The sequence below is a fragment of the Protopterus annectens genome, chromosome 16.part0, assembly GCF_019279795.1.
Source record: "Protopterus annectens isolate FY-2018-M chromosome 16.part0, PAN1.0, whole genome shotgun sequence".
Lineage (NCBI taxonomy): Eukaryota > Metazoa > Chordata > Ceratodontiformes > Protopteridae > Protopterus > Protopterus annectens.
The window spans coordinates 146,955,152-146,976,461 of record NC_056750.1 but is presented as its reverse complement, the minus strand read 5'-3'; the positions used below and the strand labels follow the sequence as shown (position 1 = coordinate 146,976,461).

The 21,310-nt window shown below is 40.0% G+C and overlaps 1 protein-coding gene across 1 annotated transcript in view; it reads right to left on the bottom strand.

The window, feature by feature from the left end:
- Window positions 1-21,310, bottom strand: part of LOC122790392 (integumentary mucin C.1-like) — a 533,572-nt gene that overhangs the window by 172,062 nt on the left and 340,200 nt on the right. The window lies entirely within an intron of this gene.

Here is a 21,310-nt window from a genome sequence, read left to right as displayed (position 1 = left end):
ATAGGGATAGTATGTTATTAATTACAAATTGTGAGTTGAAATAGGAGTCAGTAATATGTTATGGTATGGGCAGTGTGGTCCTTGAGTGAGTGATACACCAGATTAGTTGTAGAGACAGATGTGGATATATACATTTGAGGATGGCAAACAAACAGAGGCCTTCAGAAATATACAGGAGAAAGCAGGCTTCACAGGCAGCATGTGTATTGAGCACCTGGGGAGGTGATGAGATATGATGTTGGGGTTACACATAGGAAGGTTCATTATAGATGTCTGCTTAGAACATACAGGATAGTGTACGGGAGATACAGTCCTGATAGTGGGCTGTCTTCCCACAGCTGCAGTTTAGCTATACAGCTAGATATATTCTATATGGTGTAGAAGCAGGTACAAGTGGCAGATAACCCCAGTACAGGTTAACCAATGCATCGATACACACTGTTCCAAGGAATGCCTTATATGTACAGCACACCTGGAAGATACATCTTACAGCAGTACTGTACAACACCACAGGGCTGTGTCTTCTTTAAAGCATGCTACTCTGCTGCCAGAAACGTGCTTCAGACTGCTGCACACATGTGGTGGTGGTGCTGCTGCTCCTTTGTTTTGGTGTGTGATTTGACAGTTAGAATGGTGGAACGTCCACTTAAGCCACACATATATAGTAGTTTGTTAGGAATGTATTCATATGCAGCTAAATTCCACACATCTATGAAATGCTGTTATTTCAGTGAAGCACGTGGACTTTATAATGTGCATCTATATTCATTTGCACATTGTTGATATGCAATGTCCTGGAGCTCATTCATACTCCCTGCTTATATACACAAATTGTGCTTTAAGAAGACTGTAGGTCAGAAATCACATTTCTAACATGTATCACAGGCAACCATTTTGTTTTTTCACGATATTTGTGGCAATGGCTCTCACTACAAATGTCCCATATGGAGTGCCTTCCTAAGGAACACAAAGTCATGTTCTTGCTCGTATACAGCCAGTTTAGGGAGAAGCTGCTGGATTCCTATGTTGGTCCATTTTGGAAGGTGGATGGTTTGACCTTGATAAGTTTATAACTGAGGCTACTCGCTTTCTATTCACAGGATCTGTGAGCAATGCAGGCACTAACCACTATGAAGATCCCTGGTAATTGGCAGCCAAGGTGCAGGAGAAATTATCTGAGTGGTATAGTAGGTAAACAAATAAATATATAACAAGGAATGTGGAACACAAAATCCTTTTTCAGGAGTGACATGGAAGAAATGTTTGGTTAAGTGACATATTAATTCACAGAATATAGGAATAAAACCCAGGAATGCTACAAGGTGTAGATCTAATATTGCTAATCTTAAATTTCTGTGCCAAGGTGTAATTTTAAACATTTTTTTTAGTCATTCCTCTGATACGTGTCTCTACTAAAGGCTATTTCCTCTGACAGATACCAGAACATACTGAATTACCAAATGGGTTCCTCCTCCTGTTTCTGTGTCTCTCTACACACACACATATATATATATATATATATATATATATATATATATATATATATATATATATATATATATATATATATATATATATATGTATATATATATATATATATATATATATATATATGTATGTATATATATATATATATATATATATATATATACACACATACATACACTAAGCTGTACATTTTCCCACAAAATACCTACTCCAACATTTGCTCTAGACTATATCACACAAATTATCTTCTCAATGGAAAGACACATATTCTCCCCATAAACTATGCCTTACATTACACACCCAACTCTCATTACTGCCATCTCCACTATATCATCTCTAAACTTTCACATATCATACTCCATCTTTCCCATGCCCTTTCTTCCCTCCTCTGTTCTGGAGACATCCACCCTAACCCTGGACACTCTACCACTTTCCTCCCTCTCAAATGCTAACTCCACGTAATACTCTAAAAAACTTCACATAACTACTCTAAATTTTTAAAGTAACTGCAATAAAACCTCTGAGCTGCATTCCTGGCTCTCCCAAAATATAATCAGTATCCCAGCTGCTACAAAAACCTGGTTAAAACCCTTTATACAAGACTCTGAGTTTCTTCTTCCAAACTTTAGTGTATTTAGAGCAGGTAGATGTAAGAAGAAAGGAGGCGGTGCTGACATCATTTACCACAATACCTTCAACATTTCTCCATTTAAAGACTGTATCCATTAATTCCAAAACACAGAGATAATGATCTCCTTTCTGGAAATCAACTGCTCTAAAAAACTTTGTATTATTGTCCTCTACATCCCTTCTGGAAATAACATAATAGTTTTAGAAGATATCCTTTCCTGGATTTCCTGTACTATAAAAAATGAAGCAGTTATCCTTGGCAACATGAATATTGATTGGCCTTCTACTGACTTTGAAATATTCTCTCTTAAGTCAACAAAAATTGAGCTAGCAGCCCACATTAAATTGTAAGGAGTAATAACTGATGAGAAACTCAAATCTGATTTTCACATTCAAAATAATATAAGCAAGACCCATAAAAACCTAGGGCTGCTCTAGAGACACAATAAGTTCCTCTCCCTCTCAACCAAACAAGTATTAGCACTAACTTACATATTACTTTCTCTAACCTGTGGTGCACCTTTAGTAACCAACTTGCAGTTTTCATTGACATCAAAATTAGAAACATGCTATAACAAGATAGCTAAATTTGCCACAAACAGTTGCAGTTTTCATTTACATCAAAATTAAAAACATGCTATAACAAGATAGCTAAATTTGTCACAAACAGTCGTCGTTTTACTCACTACTGTATTGCCCTAAAAAAAATTACAATGGCTTGAATTCCTTCCTACCTACTAGTCCTTCAGCTCACAATTACACCTGCATTTATTTATAAACCACAGGACTGCCCTGCACTTAGCTCCTTACTCACCCTTTACAACCCCCATTAGGCCTCTGCATGAAGCCATAAGGGACAATCATCCTTACCAAGCCATAAAGTTGATAGAATAACAGGTTTAGCATAAGCACATGGCGCACACCTTCCAACCCATCAGAGTAAGGAATCTGGACAAAGCCATAAGGGACAATCATCCCACAAAGCAGAAAGTTGATAGAATAACAGGTTTAGCATTAGCAGGGATATTCTGAAGGGTACAAATAAAAGAACATAACAAATCATTTTGTTTTATAAATGTGATAAAGTTTAAGTGTAGCTGCGCGGGTGTGCCCGTTGCTTAGCTATGCTTAGTCCAGCTTAAACAGCACAAGATGTTAAATAGCAAGAGACATCCAACTTAATCAGTGATGCAATAGTGTAGTGGTTAGTGCGTATGTGTTGCAAGCAGCTATTTCTGGTTCTATCCCCACTGTAACCAATTTGCATTTTACATGTGAAAGCAGTACATAATTTTATTTTCATAATTAGCTACAAAATGACATTTATTTGTTAACCAGAGTACTGTAGTAGGTCCAGATGTGAGGTGTCAGTGTAATAAAGCTGTGAAACACCCATATAAACACAAGTGCCCCATGAAGTATAGTCACACATGAATACATTTTATGAAAGCACATTGGGGGATGTCAGGAACAGTAAACAGATTTCTAATATGTAATGAATGATGAATGAATCCCGCACAACAGATGGTCTATAAAATAAAAAATAAGCAATGCTAAGCATTGCACAGCTCTGCTTACCAGGTGTAAGCATTATGTAAATATGACTGCTAAGAAATGAGTAGCCCAGCTAAGTGGATTTGCCTATTGGTAAGCAATGCTGAACATGCCCCTTTAAGCATTGCCAAACTTAGCTAAGCAGGTTTACCCGTAGCTTAGCTTAGCTCAGCATATTCAAAACCGTCCAATCACAGCAAAGGATGGGAAATCGGCCATATTTAAACCCTGCAGGTGGGAATATAGCTCATAACTGGTTACAGCTTCCCACAGTAGGCAATATGGCAGGTAATGGTAAGGGCATGCACTTCCGGGCACACCGCTGGGGCATACAGGAATCCAAGGTAATGGTAGAACTCCTGGTAAATAACCATGATGAGAGACTACTGCAGGGCCAGTACCAGGGCTCCCAATATAAAGCAGAAGCCTGGGACTGTCTCGCCCATGATCTCACTAGTGCCACTGGTATCCCTTGGACTGGTGAGCAGGTCCAGCACCACTATGCTGACTTGAAGTGGCGAAAGAGGGAGGTCTTGGATGAGTGGGTCCAAGAAGCAAGACAGAGGGGTGATGTCTCAGCAGTGTGTAAGTATTCATATCAATAACTGTTTACTAATGTCCAGCCTCTGTATGTGATGGATAGGAGTGCCTAAATATTTCTCTATTCCCTTTACAGCTGCAGCTGAGCGGGCTGTGAATCAGGAAGCCCACACCAGCAGGCAGCAAAGGCTGTGTTGCGAGGCTGGTGAGTAACAATCCTGCTTGTAATAGTCATACAAAATAAATATAAAGTAGTAGAAAGTCACCTGATAGTCTAAAAACTGTGTATGGGTTGTACTGAATAAAGCAGACAATATGACACTAACAGTCCTATATAGGTGATATTTCAATAAAACCGTAACTTCCTGGCAATAAAGTTCTAAATCCTGGATTGCTTGTGTTTGCTCTGGTATTGTATGGCATTTAGTGTTGAAGTCTCTGAATTGCAATGTTGTATGAACCATTGTTACCCACACTGTACTACATAAAAAATATGTCTAGGAATGCCTGTATAAGACTGTTGTGATTACAAGGTCAGATTGTACAACCAAGAGAAACTTACAAAGAAAACATTGAAGGAACAGACAGCATTTTCTAAATAGCTCACTCTGATGAAACAGAAATAGTTTTATTTTTAGCACACACAGCCATGGTTTGAATCCTGGGAGTGGTAATAAGCTGTATGCATAATCATGCCTCTCAACTGCACAGATTTTCCCAGAATGTCCAGATATTTGGCACATATTTTTGGCCTGTTCCTATTTTTTCCTGGGAAATCAGTGGGATGTTCTCAGATTGTATTCACCAAATAATGACATACATTTGAGTGTCAGACTTCAAAGCCTTCAGAAAATATATATTAAAACAAATCCTGTTACTCTAGCAGCTGTCTAAAAGTTTATAAGTGCAATATTCAAAATATGTCCCTATTTGTACCCCCATGTTGTCAAGCTTTGTCCAGATGTTGTGCACTAAGAGATTGAGAGGTATATGCATAATTACAACTAGGAATCTGGGAATATGTGTAGAAACAGTCAGGTAGTGTTAATAAACATTCCCCCCACAGGTCTATCAGGTAAGAGAAGTAGAATTTAGCTATAAGACAGTTGAAGTATACACTATGTACAAACATACCACTGCTCAAACCAAGGGCATAGGGTATTGCAATAATACTTGTAGAGTAATGATTAGAGCAATGATCATTAAAGTTGTGAGTTCTGCAAGGATATATAATTTGTTAATTGACATCTCTCTCTCCCCCCACCATATCTGCAACAAGAATCTAAACACACAAATCAATGGGTATGTTTACACCAAACCTACTGTTGGGACATATGTCCTTTTGTTCAATAAATATTGAAATGTGTTTCTATTAATGTTCCATGTTGAAATACTATCATTGGTGGCCTATTGCTATCAATGTAACCTGCATGCCATTGTAATGGCCACTGTGGTTCCATATATGCATGTGTTTTGTTTGCTATGCAACTGTTCCAAATCTGGTGTTTTGGGTTAATGGGAATATCTCTGCATCCTGTTATAGCTAATCCTGGATTGTGTTGACTATTACTAACCCACATATGTTATAAAACTGCACGTTTAGGAAGGCCGGTCCCAGCAGACCCACCTCTCCCACCTCAACTGGCCATAGCACTGGGCCCCAGCATGTTTGGCAACAACCCAGGGACCTCCTCATCTGCTGGACCTGCACCACCGAAGTCAGGTCCGGGGTCTGGTGTGTAGGGAGCTCCTCGGAGAATTGGGAGATCTGCTATGCCAGCTTAAGGGCTGCATGGCACAATTAGAGGGTCAGCCTGCCCCTCCTACTCAGCCCCCAGCACAGCCACTTTTGGAGCTTGCTACGCACCAATCCTGGGACCTGAATTCGGGTGAGAGTATTCTGTCAGTGCCCACTCCCAGGGGTGGGATGAGCCCCATCCTGTCCATGCCTGCTCCCAGCGGTGGGATGAGCCCCATCCCCTGAGGTGGTTCCACCTGAAGGTGGTGCAGGACCAACGGATGAGGAGGACCCAGGGTGGGTCCCAGACATGCTGGGGCCTGGTGCTGCAGCCAGATGAGGTGGGAGAGGTGGGTCCACTGGGACTGGCCTTCCCAAACATGCTATGGTGTTGCAGTTTTAGAACACATGCATATATGGAACCATAGTGGCTATTACAGTGGCATGCAAGTTTGGTGTAAACATACCCATTGATTTGTGTGTTTAGATTATTGTTGCAGATATGGTGGGATGGGGATGCAATATGAGGTCCTCTGACCTTTTTTCCTGTTTATATCTTCCAGGTACAATGGGAACAGCTCCCTGCATATACACCCCAGGAAAAGTATGTCATTATACAGTTCATCATAGTACATCATAGCATCCTATTTGGGCGCAGGGCCTATGATCTACAAGAGAGGACTGCCCTGTGGAATGAGCTCATCCACAGGGTAAATTATGTCAGCCTGCATAACTACAGTTATGAGCAGGTGCAGCATCAATGCACTGATGTGATACTCCATGCCCGTCAGCATGCTGCTGCAGTTAGGAGGGAGCAGCTAGCCACAGGTGGGGGTCATGCCATCCAGCCCGCAGCCTTGGGGCACCTGCCCGCCAGCCAAAGCCAACAACCTGAAGATAGCATTGTGGAGGTGGGTGCCACCCACACAATGGATGAGGAGCCTGCAGGTAAGGCCCCAGGGAAGAACCAGGATTGCAGTACCCCATTTTAGGGTGGCTAGTACTCTACTCACCTGCAGAGTTTAAGCCTCCTAGCTGTTTCCCCTTTGAGAAAAAGTACTTTTCAGGGGTATTTTTTCTCTATGGAAAAACAGGATTGACATGCATAGAGAAATCTAAAAACAATGAATGGTCATACTGAAACTGGTACACATTAGTAGACCACCGTTGCTTATCCATCTTCATCTGTAAAGTATCTACATGCATATGTCAGATAAGATAGTCTGTTACTGTAGTGTAGTAATGAACAGACGTGCATAATCTCTGGTATTGTGGGTTTGTACTGTTGATGTACTGAAATGCTGCTCCCACCCTGTACCAATACCAGAGGTGTGGCTTCTGACATTATGTCTCTCACACATCTTACTATCAGTTAATTATGCCTCTAACACACAGTACTGGAAAATATTTAACTGGAAATACTTGCATAGAGCATTTTTAACACCAGATAGAATTAAAAAGATCAGTACTACTACAAACTTTTTTTGCTGGAGGTGTGAAAAGTCAAATAAAACAGACTGGATTCATATTGTTTATGAATGTAATACATTTAAATTATATTGGAATGGAATCAATCATTTTTTACAAGCTTTATTTAATGAATCCTTTACCTTAACTAAAGCATTGATTATACTAAAATTAATGAAGGCCCCTACCTGAATAAGACAAATATGTATTTGTTATGGACAATACTTGCTATATCTAGGAAATGCATAACCAGAAGGTGGAATTCAAATACACCCCCAACCTTGGAAAAAATTCTACACTTCACTGAAGACAACTGCATCGATGTAAATAAAAATCAAAGAACTATGAATCTATCCCAGGCCATTGGTAAATAATCCTTGAAAGAAAGTTATATCTTTGTTGGACATTCTCCAATAATCAATATTGTATCTCTGATAACTGATCTGTTAATTCTATATTTAATAACATACAGTCTATACAATTGAAAGTCAGGCTATTGTAAATATTGTATATAGTTGTTTAAAATGATATTTAAAAATATTATGTAAATGTTATTTTAATTGAAAATAAAACATTTTTGAGGAAAAAAAAGAATACAGCTTCAGTGGGATCCCAATAATATCACAGGATGTCTCCTAGATAGCCTGAAATATGACCTATCAGGGTCATTAAAGTCACTCACTATTCATTCATAGCTTACACAAAGGCTTCATGCCACAAAAAATGGAGGACTGCAATTGTCATCCCTCTACATAAGGGTGGACCATCAACTGATTCTGGGAACTACAGACCCATTAGTCTGACTAATTTCACATATAAAGCCATGAAAATAATTATCATGGAAATGATTAACAATGAGGTAGGAAATGTTCAGATACTGGACCAACCCTGTCAGATTATGTCAAAGGCAAGTCATGCCTACTGAACCTGGTGGACTTCTTTGAGAAGGTCACCAAGGCAGTGGGTGGGGGCAAAACAGTACATACTGCTACCTTGACTTGGCTATGGCATTTCATACAGTACCCCACTCAGTCATTGTAAAGAAATTCATGGAATTAGGAATAACCCCCTATGTAACTTGCTGGATAGCCAGCATGCTCACAGACAAGACCTAGAAAGTTAGGACTGGAGAGACCACCTCCATAACGAGGCTAGTTACAAGTGGAGTCTCCCTGGGGTCTGAGCTATGTCTGTTCCTCTTTGGCATCTATTTTTCAGAAGTTAAGGCCAATGTCAAGGACCTCTGGCTTACCAAGTGTGCACATTATTGCAATCTAGGAACAATCATAGACCCACCCCCCCAAGATACTAACATCTTACAGGAAGGTATAACACAGGTAAATAACTGGTGCCAAAGGAATGGTTTAAAGCTCAGTGCCAAGAAATGCATATAGTCTCTTTTGGGAAGTCAGACACCTAGAGGAAACTACTTCATTGATAAAACACCCCTGAAAGTAGACACAATAATCAGGGATTTGGGGACTCATGTAGTTAGTAATCTAGCTTTCAAACAACATGTGTCTAAGATGGAAAGAAAATCATTCAATATCACTCAACTTATAAGTAAGGGCATGGCATCTAGGTCTAGGGAAGTCATCCTGTTTCTATATTCAGCCCTCATCAGACCCCTCATTGAGTGTAATGCCCCCTTTGGTATGTACCTAACCAGGCACATGGTACTCTAAGTTCACAAAACTGGAACATCCACAAAAGTTTTTCACAAAAAAGAATGCAGGGTGTAAGCATAATGTTTTATACAGCTTGCCTCAAAGCTCTATCCCTGTATTCTGTTTCCTACGGACTGCTGAGAGGCAATTTATGCCTGTTATATGAAGCATCCTTGGATCCCGCTTTGATGGACCTTTTGCATATCCACAAAACAAATACCAATAGAACTACTAGATCTAAGGATTTAAATTTTGCTTGTGACTTAAATAGCGAATGCTAGAGGGACAGATATATATCTCAGAGAATCCTGAATCTCTGGAATAAGCTTCCCATCCATGTGAAGCAGAGCCCTTCCCTAACCATATTCACGCTCAACCTGGACCAGTGAATGGGAAATCTGCAATTCACATTATGATACCTATGTCTTTGATGGACAGAGGTAACCAGTAATAATGCTCTAACGATCATACACCCTTTAAAATTGCCTCTAAGGCACAACAACATGTGGAATACATTTGTTTTGCATGGCTAGCTTTATAAAAGACCCTGTGGTCATTAGTCTAGTATACACCTATGTATCTATGAACCTATGACATGGCACTTCTGCATCTGATAGGTTAGGAAGAAAAACTATGAGACAATAAAAAGAAAGTCAAAGACATCAAGAAGTTCTTACAAATATTTGAAAGAAGTCTTTGTGAAATAAGAGATAGAGACAGAAATGAAAGTGTTAATAATTTCTTTAAGTAACTTCTTGGAATTTCTGACTTTCATTTTCTTGTCTAGCAGTTATTACATTTTCTTATCAGCAGTATTGTAGTCCAGTATGAATATGTTTTTTTTGTCAGGAAGAAGCTTTACTAGTTATTAGACAATTCTCAGGAACTGCATGACATCAGACTTGGTTATAGAAGTTTCTGCATTGCTAACAACAGTATTTACTTGCTCAGTATTAGGACTGAGACCCTGTAAAGTCAGAACATGATCCAGATACTTGGGATACACAAATCTGACATTTGGCTTTGTTAAGTTTCAGACTATTTTGCCAAAGCCTGTCTTGAAGCTTTATGTTCTTCTTTGTAGCACCCCAGACAAACAAACAAACAAACAAACAAACAAAGCAAATCATCTATGATACTTACATACTAGTTAAATGTTCAATAATTTCAGCAACAGCTTTTTAGCAGACTTATAGTGTCACTGACATTCTAAATAGTACTATCAAAAATCTGTATGTCTTAAGGAGTATTCAAAGTCAGCAACTTCAAGCTGTCTTTGTCCAGCTTCATTTGCCAAAAGTCTTGCTTTGTACCCAAGACTGAAAAATATTTAGCATAAAGTATGCCAAAATTGTTCCTTCAGTAGTCTGCAGAGAGCAATACTCCCCATTGACCCCCCATTGGCTTAAGTCTTCTAAAACAGTGCGTTCCCATGTTTCATCTGGTTTACTATAGAAAAAGTACAGTTGTGTACCTACCATAAATGTAGATGTTCTAGTGTATTCACTGTTACAGTCATTACAATTGGGTTATCCTACTGGCAGGCTACCCGCAGTCGGCCTGAATTCCAAAGTCTAGGTCTGGCGTTGGTTGCTGTCACCTCTTCCCTGACGTCAGGTGTGCCAGGGGTATAAAAGATGCAGCCAACGCCATTTTGTTCAGTTTTTCTTGCCCCAGATGTCAGGTGCCCCTAAAATAGTTAGCTAAATTATGCCAATAAGCATGCATGCATAAAACTTTTCCTTCATCTATAAGCAAATACACCACATAGGTTGTATTGAATAGAGAAGTACAGATAAGTCCCAGCAAAGGAAAAGGGGGATGGTGGGAGGGTAATCTGGACTGCAACAGTGAATACATTTGAACATCTACATTTATGGTAGGTACACAACTGTACTATGTTCATCGTGTTTCACTGTTGCAGTTGTTGCAATAGGATTGAATCCCAAAGCTAAGGTTGGGAGGCTGGTGCTAAGTAGGATTAGGAGAGGCTATCAGGCCCTGCAGAACTGCAGTGGCAACTCCTGCCCTGGATTTAGAGTAGAGAGGTAAATGATAGTGTTTTGTAAAGGTGTGCACTGAACTCCAAGTTGCAGCCTCTAAAATGTCTTTGGTTGGTACTCCTCTAATGAAGGCTGCTGAAGTGGCTGCTGCTCTGGTGGAATGTGGCCTGATGCCCTTAGGCACTGTTTTGCCATGCTGTGAATAGCAGAAATGAATGCAGTGACCTATCCACTTTGATATAGTCTGCTTTGAGATAGGTTTTCCTTGTGATCCTGCAGCATATGCCACTAGAAGTTGTTTGGTCTTTCTGAAAGCTTTGGTTCTGTCCAAGTAGAAGCGTAGCTGCCTGTGAATGTCTAAAGAATGCAGAATTCTCTCACCCTTATTCTGTGGGTTTGGATAAAAGGTCGGCAAATGAATTGTTTGATTAAGGGCCACACTGGACACTACCTTAGGCATAAATGTAGAGTTTGTGCAGAGAAACCCTGTCAGGATGGAAAATGATAAAAGTTTCCACAGCCATGAGTGCCTGTAACTCTGAGACTCATCTAGCAGAGGTTATTGCTAGGAGCAGAGCTGTTTTCCAGGCTAGGAATTTAATATCAGCTGCAGAGGCTGGTTCAAACAGAGGCAGTGTGAGTTTTTTCCAAGACATGGTTGAGGTCCCATGCAGGTATTGGTGCTCTCCTTGGGGGGTCTTATGTTTTTGGCCCCTCTGAGGTATTGCCTTAGTAATGGATGAGAAAAAATAGGTGGCTCCATATTGTAATGAGCTGAAATGGCAGAGGCATGAATTTTAATTGATGAAAAAGAAAGGCCTTTATCAAGCATTTCAGTTAAGTTTTGCAAAATCTGAGGAATATTTGGAACATTCGTGCCAAAATCTTGTGCCTGGTTCCAAGCACAGAATCTCTTCCATTTTTCTGCATATGATTTTTTGGTGCTATGCCTCCTGGCCTCCAAAATAACATCCATCACTGCTTTAGAGAGAGGTGTGCCTTGATTGACTACATTATCTGCCATGCTGCCAGGTTTATGGTCCTGAGTTGGCTGTGCAGTATTTGACTGTCCTGTTGGGTCAATAAATGAGGAATTGGAGGTAAAGTCTAAGCTGGGCATTGAGACAAGCTCTTTAGGATTGGGTACCAGTGCTGACGGGGCCAGTCTGGGGCAATCAATATAATTTTTGGTCTCTCTTGTCTGACCTTGAGGAGTACCCTGGGGAGGAGAGACAGAGGAGGAAAGGCATACACTGTTAGGTGTTTCCAGCTGAAAGATAGAGCATCCACTTTCCATGCTTACTTGTGAAAAGTCCTTGTGCAGAATTTCTGTAGTTGGTAGTTGTGAGGAGAGCCAAATAGATCTATGTCAGGGCATCCCCAGTTCCTTGTTATCATGGATCCAATTTCCACTCGTAGGGATCCATTAGGTTTCTGCTTAGTTCATCTGCCAGAGTATTTGTCCTTCCTGGCAGGAATTGTGCTTGCAGATGTACTTGGTAAGTCAATGCTGTGTCCCACAAGTTCATGGCTAGCCTGCAGAGGGGGTAGGAATGTGTGCCTCCCTACTTGTTTATGTACCACATAACTGTAGTATTGTCCGTCCTTATCAGTAGTTGTCCTGGATGAAGTAGATCCTTGAAGGCTGTCAGGGTGTTCTGAACAGCTAGCATCTCTTTTTGATTGATATGTAGATGTATTTGACTTGTGGACCATGTGCCCTGAATTCATCTTACTGCCATATGGGCCCCCCAGGCATAATCTGATGCATCTGTTGTCAATGTCTGCCTGGCTGTGGGTGAGGTGAATGGCTGTCCTGTATTGTGGTGGCAGGCTTTTGCCCACCATCGAAACTCCTGTTGCAGGCAGGGAATGAGGGTAATTATTGTTTACAGGCTGTAGCAATGTTGAGTCTAAACACTTTTTAGATACCATTGAAGTTTCCTCATATGCAGTCTTGCATATGGAATTAGCAGAATGCAGGATGCCATGAAGCCCAAAGCCAGTAGATTTTTTCTTGCAGATAACTGGGTCTATGTTGCCAACATTTTGAAATAAGTAGTCAGTTGTCTGTGCTTGTCTGGCATGAGATAAGCCATCTGGGCAGTTGTATTTAAGCTTGCACCCAGGAATATTATCTCTTGAGAGGGTAAGAGTTTTGATTTCTTTTCGTTTACTGTGTACCCTAGACCTGTTAGTAATCTTTTTACAAATGCCAGATGCTGTAGTAGAATGTCCTTGTTCTCTGCTTGAATAAGACATTCATCCAAGTAAGGATATATCTGTATTCCTCTTTGTCTGCAAAAAGCAATCACTGGTGCCAGGCATTTTGTGAAGACCCTGAGCGCAGTAGATAAGCCAAAGGGCAGTGCAGAGAATTGGTAATGCATTGAGCCAGCTATAAATCTGAGTTATCTTCTGCCCTCTTGCTTGGCATGGGCAGAAGCTGCTGCATCGTTAACATTTTGAATTTTGAGATATCCAGGAATGTGTTTAGGATAGACAGGTCCAGTATTGGTCTCCAGGCTTTGTCCTTTCTGGGCACCAAGAACAGCCTTGAGTAGAATCCTAGTCCCTGCTCTTGTTGTGGTAACAGCTGAATAGCTCCCATGTCCATGAGGGATGAAACTTGTTTTTGTGCCTCTGCCCATTGATTGCGTGGCAGGTCTGGCATACCGTTTGGCCTTGGCAGGGTGTGAAAGTGGAACCTGTAGCCTTGTGATACGATATTTAGGACCCATTTGTGCTGGGTGACCTTGTGCCAGTTTTGTGAAAAAAGTGCTAGTTTTCCCCCCAAAGGAGCTGCCAGAAGATAAGTGCTTGGTGCTGGCAGGGAAAAGTCATTGAGACTGTTTCCAGTATGGCTGTGATTTTTCCTCTCCGCTTTTGGAGGTAGAAGAACCCCATTGTTTAGGCCTGTATGAGCCTTGTGGCTGTGATCTGCTTCTGGGACGTCTGTATCTGCCTCTTTGTGGCCTGTCTGATACTGGAAAGGACCAATTCTTAGTAGGCCAGTTCCTGCTAAATCTGGTGGGGGGGGGGGGGGGGTTGTACCTGCAAGAAATCATTGACTGTTTGGATAGATTTAGCTTTGTCCTCCATTTTCTTCAACACGTCTTCTGCTTTAACACCAAACAAAGTATCATGCTGTAATGGAGCATCTAATAATTTTGCTTTAACATGATTAGGCAGATTCTGTTCTTTTAACCAAGCATGCCTCCTAATGATGGAGCCCATAACAGCGGCACTGCAGGAGGCCTCTAGAGAATTAAAACCACATTGCAAAGTGTGCTTTCCCACTTGTTCAGCTGCATGCAATAAATCCTGCATTTCTTTATTTTCTGCACATTCTGAATTTGTTAACATTTTCTGTTTAAGCAGTGACATAAGGTATTGCTGATATTTAAGCATATAAAATTGGCAATTTAAAGCTCTTACAGCCAAGGTAGCAGAAGTATAAATCTTTTTCCCCCATCTGTCCAAGGTCTTAGAATCCCTATCAGAGGGGATAGGGTATTTTGCAGTGGAAGCCTTGACCCCTTTGGGACCCTGAGAGATGGTTTCTGGGTCAGCAGCAGGGTTTTTATAAAGAAATATATGTGAATCTGGAACCCTGTAGTATCTGTCTGGCTTAACAGGGGCTGGTGGTAAAGAGTCTGGAGATATACTGGACTCTGAAAATGCATCATCTACAATGTCTAAAACAGGAGGGATAGCAAGGGGCCTGTGCTGAGGTAATAAAAGAAAGTCTCTGAGTCTTTCCTTGGATTCAGAGTAATCTTGGCTCTCCCAGTGGAAATGCTCCCTCATAGTATGCAGTTTCCCCAAAAGAATAATCCTCAGGAGGAGAGGTTGAAGGGATAGATTCTTCAGCATCAGAATCCTCATAGGGAGGAATTGAATATTCCTGTTCAGAAGAGGAATCAGAGGAAATGGAAACCTGGTCTGAAGATTCGTATTCGATCTCTTGCCTAGGCCTCTTATCAGGTGGGGGATGGGAACCCCTGATCAAAGTAATTAGGTCTTTGGCCATTTTAAGCATCTGTTTTTTAGGCATGGTGGCCTATCCATGAGAATGCTGTACTTGTTTCTTTGTCTTTAGAACTGCTTTAGTCTTTGCCTTTGAAGCTGAAGTAGGTTTTACATATAACTGTGTAGGCCTGAAAACACACTCAGAAGCCGATGCCTGCTCAGCGGCTCCGGATCCATCTGAGGGAATAGTTTCCAAGTGTCCAATACCTTGAGTTTCCAGTGGCCTAGTCTGCTCCATGTGGGAGTCGGAAGCAGCCTGTCGCTCTGAGGTAGCAGGCGTCAGTGGCTGCGAAAGTGCCTCACTGAGAACTGGTGAACCGGCGACAGGCCTAGCGGTGGCCTCGTCATTGGTTTTGGACATCAGATGCCTGTCCTTTTCTTTTTCTTTGCGCTTTTTATAAATTCTGGTAGTCGGCTGTTCCGACGGCATTATATAATTAAACCTTCTGCCAAAGTAATGAAATGCAAACTCGTACCGACGCTTAATAGTGCATTGGTTAAATCTAGCACAAAACTGATGAATAGCAACATTGTGATCAGGGCCTAGGCAAGGAATACAGTAAAAGTGAAAATCCTTATGAGGTATTTGCTTCCCACAAGAAATACAATTATTAACTTTTTCTGACATCGGTCTGGAGCAAGAAAAAAGTTTCCCCAACAGGGTCCTTAGCTTTAATGAAGACTTCAGTTCTGAAATTCGAATTTGAAAATCTCAGGAGTCGGCCGACTGGCACTAGCGAACTGCTTTTGCTTCGGGCACCGCACGGCAAGAAAGACTGAAGAAAATGGCATCGGCTGCATCTTTTATACCCCTGGCGCTCTGACGTCAGGGAAGAGGCGACAGCAACCGACGCCGGACCTAGACTTTGGAATTCAGGCCGACTGCGGGTAGCCTGCCAGCAGGATAACACAATTGTAATGACTGCAACAGTGAAACATGATGAACATCCATATTATTCACCCATTCTATTAGTGCAGCTTTCTTAATAATGACACTGGCACATTCTCCTTAATTATTGCTTAATATTCTCTTTAAAAGCAACAGGTGCTCCTTATTTTGAGAATATCTTACACAGTTCAGCTTCAGATGAAATTTTAATGTGATATTTTTCAGGTAAATAAGTTAATCTCTCAATCTAAACCAGTGTAAGTTTCAGCAATAATACTGAATGTTATTTCTGAATGAATTTTATAGCAACTGAACAGCCTGGGTATGTTTCATTCTTACAGGTTCATTTTATGTTTTTTTTTCAGAATCAGATTGAATTCACTCTTTGACACTCAATTTTCTTATGCACAGTACCATTCAATTTGCTTTTAAAATTACCGTGCATACCCCTATTCTCACTTTTGTACTTGTATGCAAACACTTCTTTGCTTTGCTGCCTCTAATGCTGACTTTTTCATGTTTCTTTTATACTCAAAATATTACTAGACAACTTATATTACTAGCTTCAGAAATATTCACAGTACTTGTATGCAGGTTATCAACAACTCTAGTATTACATTCACAGTAGTAGAACAGTTAGTAGAACATACATAAAGTCTCTTTGGGAAGGTTTTGAGTTGCTCTGTCTGAAAACTGTGAGTTCTCATAATCATGTTCAGTTTCTCATGAGCTGGCCTTGTGACCCAGGATATTAGGCTCATTAACTGTATTTTCCACTGGCACTATTTGAAATCGAAGGCTGTATTTTCTGTGGTTGTGTTAATAAAGCAGCATAAGCTGCTTTGAAAGCAATTAAAAAAAAAAAACAGATCACTGGATTTATAAACATAGTATGTAGTTACATAAGGTAGCTGTATGAACTATGTTTAGTATGTGGTCATGTAATTGACACGATCCATAAACATGGATCTCATTAATGATATACTATCATATTACATCCAAGAATCTCACAGAGGCACATATAGTACACCCCCATATGCTATGTACAGCTGTAGCAGAAAGGTAATTCTTTGGTTGCCTTTATGGAGTACAGATAGCACCATACAGGAGAATGTGCATACCATTGTGTGTGTTAGGTTAGATGCCCAGGACACAGCACAAAGACCACTGGTGTAAATAGCATTGAACCTATTGCCCATTCTGAATCTCTGTCTAATGCAGTCCTCTGCAGCTACTGGCAATTGTGATTACACGACTGCAGAGGTTATCATATCTGTATATGACAATATGGGGAATCCAGTTGATTGACTGCTCCCATTAATGGAGCTCAGCCCCATTACTGTGTGGAAGGCAGACTTGGTGCTGTTGAGCCAGTGTGTTTATGTGCACTGCACTGCACTTTAGGATATGCCCTTGTACCCCTTTGAGTAAACTAGATTTGTGTGTGCTGTCAGCACAGGTAACAGTGATATGCTTACTAAGCACTGTTCCAGGGCTTATCTAAACAGTCCACTGTTGGTATGTTATTGACTGTAGAGTTGCCTGCTGAGAGTTTTATTTGAATTGGTATTTTATTTCTTATCTGTTTTTCACTGTTTGCAGGAAGGAGGGGATAACTTGTAGACAAGAAGATTTACTTTGATTTATATTTTGCTTTAACCTTTAATTTTTACTGTTTGTTGTTAGAAAGAGATATGTTTTGGACAGGAAAACTCTAGCCATCATAAGGGACCTAGTCAGCTATAAATTTACATAGACAGAAAGAACAATCCAGAGCTTATCTAAACAATTCTGTCTTGGTGTGTGATTTATTGATTTTGACTGTTAAAAAGAGGTGCGACTGCGAGCGATATTGAGCAGACGCTAATGCATGCGTTTGCTTATGATGTAAAGGAATTCCAGCTTTTGTGCAACTTTCAGAAGATATAAAGTCCGAGCAACACTTTTACTGTAATTAACTTGTTATTTAGTTGCATAACTGTGTGATTTTTCTCATAGAAGGTGATTTAAGTGCTCTTTGAATTCTGTGGTCACTGATTTTTGATTATTCTTTTCTTTCAGACTTTTTTATTCATTTGCAGCTGAATATAGGCCCCTTAAATGCGTATGCCATTATTGATTTGCTAAAGTACAAATATCTTGTACAGTATAATAAATGCTATGCATATTTAAGGGTAACGCCTGATAACACTGGCAATCTGTGTTCCTCATGTCTAAGGTTGGATGATTTGCTTACCGTTGTTAGAAGTAAATCTAGACTTGATGATGATGATTGCGCTTGTGCAATTGGCATGGCTTGAAGAACTGTTGTTACCTATATTAATGATTAGACTGGTGAGGTAAATAATGTTAGGCAAAGAGCAAATAGAACACATTTAGGAAAAGATGCCTTTTTTTGTCTGTAAAGATCACTCAGCCCCTATGAAAGATGACAATGCCCCTGACAACTTTGGAATTCTGGATACAAGTATTCAGCAATCTGGGGATTCAGAGCATTTAGAAGGAAATAAAAACAAAGAAAGAAGAAGTTCACAACATATACCAAGGAAGAAAGAGAAACTACTAAATGTCTGCAAAGTAAAGAGAATACATATTAAAAAGGACACTGCTTTGTTATGTAACACACGGATTACAGGGAATGATAACATATTTTTATCAGAAAACCTTCAATCTACAGAAAAAAACATAATTTTTCCAAAAGAGAAGGTAGAAAAAAAGAGGCAAGGGCCAGGTGAAAAGGAAGAAAGCAAAACTGAACACGGAAGGACTGAAGAACATTACTGCAAGAAAAAAGAAGAGAAAGACAGATACTGACAACATATCTCAAGCTGTGGATGTAGAAAGCCGACTGGATGAGAATTATATGCTTGCAAGTTTAATACACAATGAAAACAGTGAGATTAATAAGACTAATGGTGATGACGATCTATCCTTTGTAACAATTGATACAGCAGATATTACTGAATTAGAAGTTGAAGATTCTTCAGATCTGGTCAGAAAAGATATTCTTGTAATTGGAGATTCGGTTATTAGAGGAACTGATGCTTAACATTTGCAGAGAAGATAATGAACATCGAATGATGTTATGCTTGCAGGAACAAAAATACAAGATGTGAGGCAAGCTTTGGAACGTCTTAATGTAAGGAAGTCCAGATCTGTTTTTATTCATGTCAGTACAAATAATCTCATCTGCAACTCTCCCAATGTAGTATTAGCAGGGAACTTACAGCCCTCTTTTATATCATAGGTTGTACATGTATTAAGACATATTTTTCATAAATCACATATAGGAAGGAGAGTCAGGTCACCATGAATGAAAAGATTTTTTGTGGGAAATACCTACATGGAAAAACTGTCCTGTTTTAATAATAAAATGGAAATTTGTACAGCATCCAAGTCTAATTTTAAGCACGTGTTCAGACAGGATGGTGTGCATTCATCAAGATCAGGGAAGAACTTTTTGCAGCAGATATTTTGCAATGTTTGGCAAATATAAGGCAGGATTTTTGCCAGGTCAAATATATAACAGTTCACAGATAGCAGCATTTGATGCATCTGTGATGGTTCTTAATGCTAAGAGCATTAATAATAGTTTTTTTTTAATTGGAAAATTTACTACGATCCCACAAGATTGATGTTATTCTTTGTGAAACATGGTTAAAGAACAAGGACTGGAAACCAGTTCTTTCAGGGTATAAATGTTTTTACTGTAACAGAAATTCTAACAAAAATCAGGTGGAGATGTTATGATAGGGATTAAAGATAGTTATGAGACCTGTGATTATTACATGTTCAGTGATAACACCAATACTATAGACTGTGTAACTGTGACAATAAAGACAGCCATGGAACATATAACAATTGTTGGAGTGTACAGACCACCAAAGTGAAGTGCAGATGACCTAAAGGAATTCATACAGTGCTGCAGTAGCATTGTCGCCTCACAGTAAGATGCTGTCCGGTTCGATTCTCAGCTAGAGCGTCTTCTGCGTGGAGACATGCGTGAATGGGCGTAACTTTGTTGAAGGTTATGCGTCAGGGCTGGCAACTCGGTATGTAAAAATCAACTGCCAATCATTAGCGGACCGGAGTTCTGCTGTGGCGACCCCTAAACGGGAAAAGCCGAAAGACACATACATACATTTCTTGCATGAAACACTGGAGGGAAGAATAATAGTGGCTGGGGATCTTAAATTTACCAGAAACAGATTAGACTAATATTGATTCAACAACTTTAGGAAGGACATTATTCAAAACATATGTTCAGGAACAACAATTGCATCAGATTGTTAAAAAAAGTATAAGGGAATGGAACATAGTAGACACTGTTTGTGTTCCTAAAGAAATAACTGTCACTTCATGTCATGTTTTGCCACCACTGAGATGCAGTGATCATGGGGTTATAAAGGTTAATTTGTTGCTAGATAATTCTGTCAAACTGAAATCTAAACAAATGCACAGAAGGTTGATTACAGATTATCTGGAAGCAAAACAGTCACTATGTAAGATTAACTGGAGTGAGCTGTTCAGTGGAAAAACTGAAGATGGAATGTGGAAAGCTTTGAAAGAGAAATTGTTTGAGTGCAAAAAAAAAAAGTTTAACATCAGGATCTAGGCATACAACATCAAGGGGTATATTTCCATAAGAACATGATATCTGATTAATTTGAGAGACAAAAAAATATAAAAAATGGAAAAAAAGGTTGAATTACAGCTTTAAAAACTGAAATAAACAAGCTGGAAAAACACATTAAGGATAGTGTTAGACAAGATCAAGAAGAATTTGAAGACAATTTATATAACAATATTGAACATAAAAGGAAACCATTCTAAACCAAACTAGGCATCAACCCCTATATCACTAGGTGGGTTACAAATTGGCTCACAGATAGAACCCACAGTGTGAAAGTAGCAGACTCCGAGTCAGACTGCTGACCAGTCATGAGTGGAGTCCCACAGGGATCAGTCCTGGGTCTCTCCTGTTTGGCATCTACTTCTCAGAAGTCCAGGCCAACACGGAGGGACTCTGGCTCACCAAGTCCACCGATGATTGCAAGCTGGGAGCCATTATTAACTCCCCAAGTGATGTAGACATCCTGCAGAAAGGCCTCACTGAGACCACCAACTGCTGTCGAAACCATGGCCTTAAGCTTAATGCCAAAAAATGAGTCGTCATTCCTTTTGGGAAAAACTCAGTTCCTACTAATTACCACATTGATGGTAGCCCACTGAACACTGAAGGTGTTATAAGAGATCTGGGGATGCAGGTTGACAGCAATCTCTCCTTTGACCACCACATTGC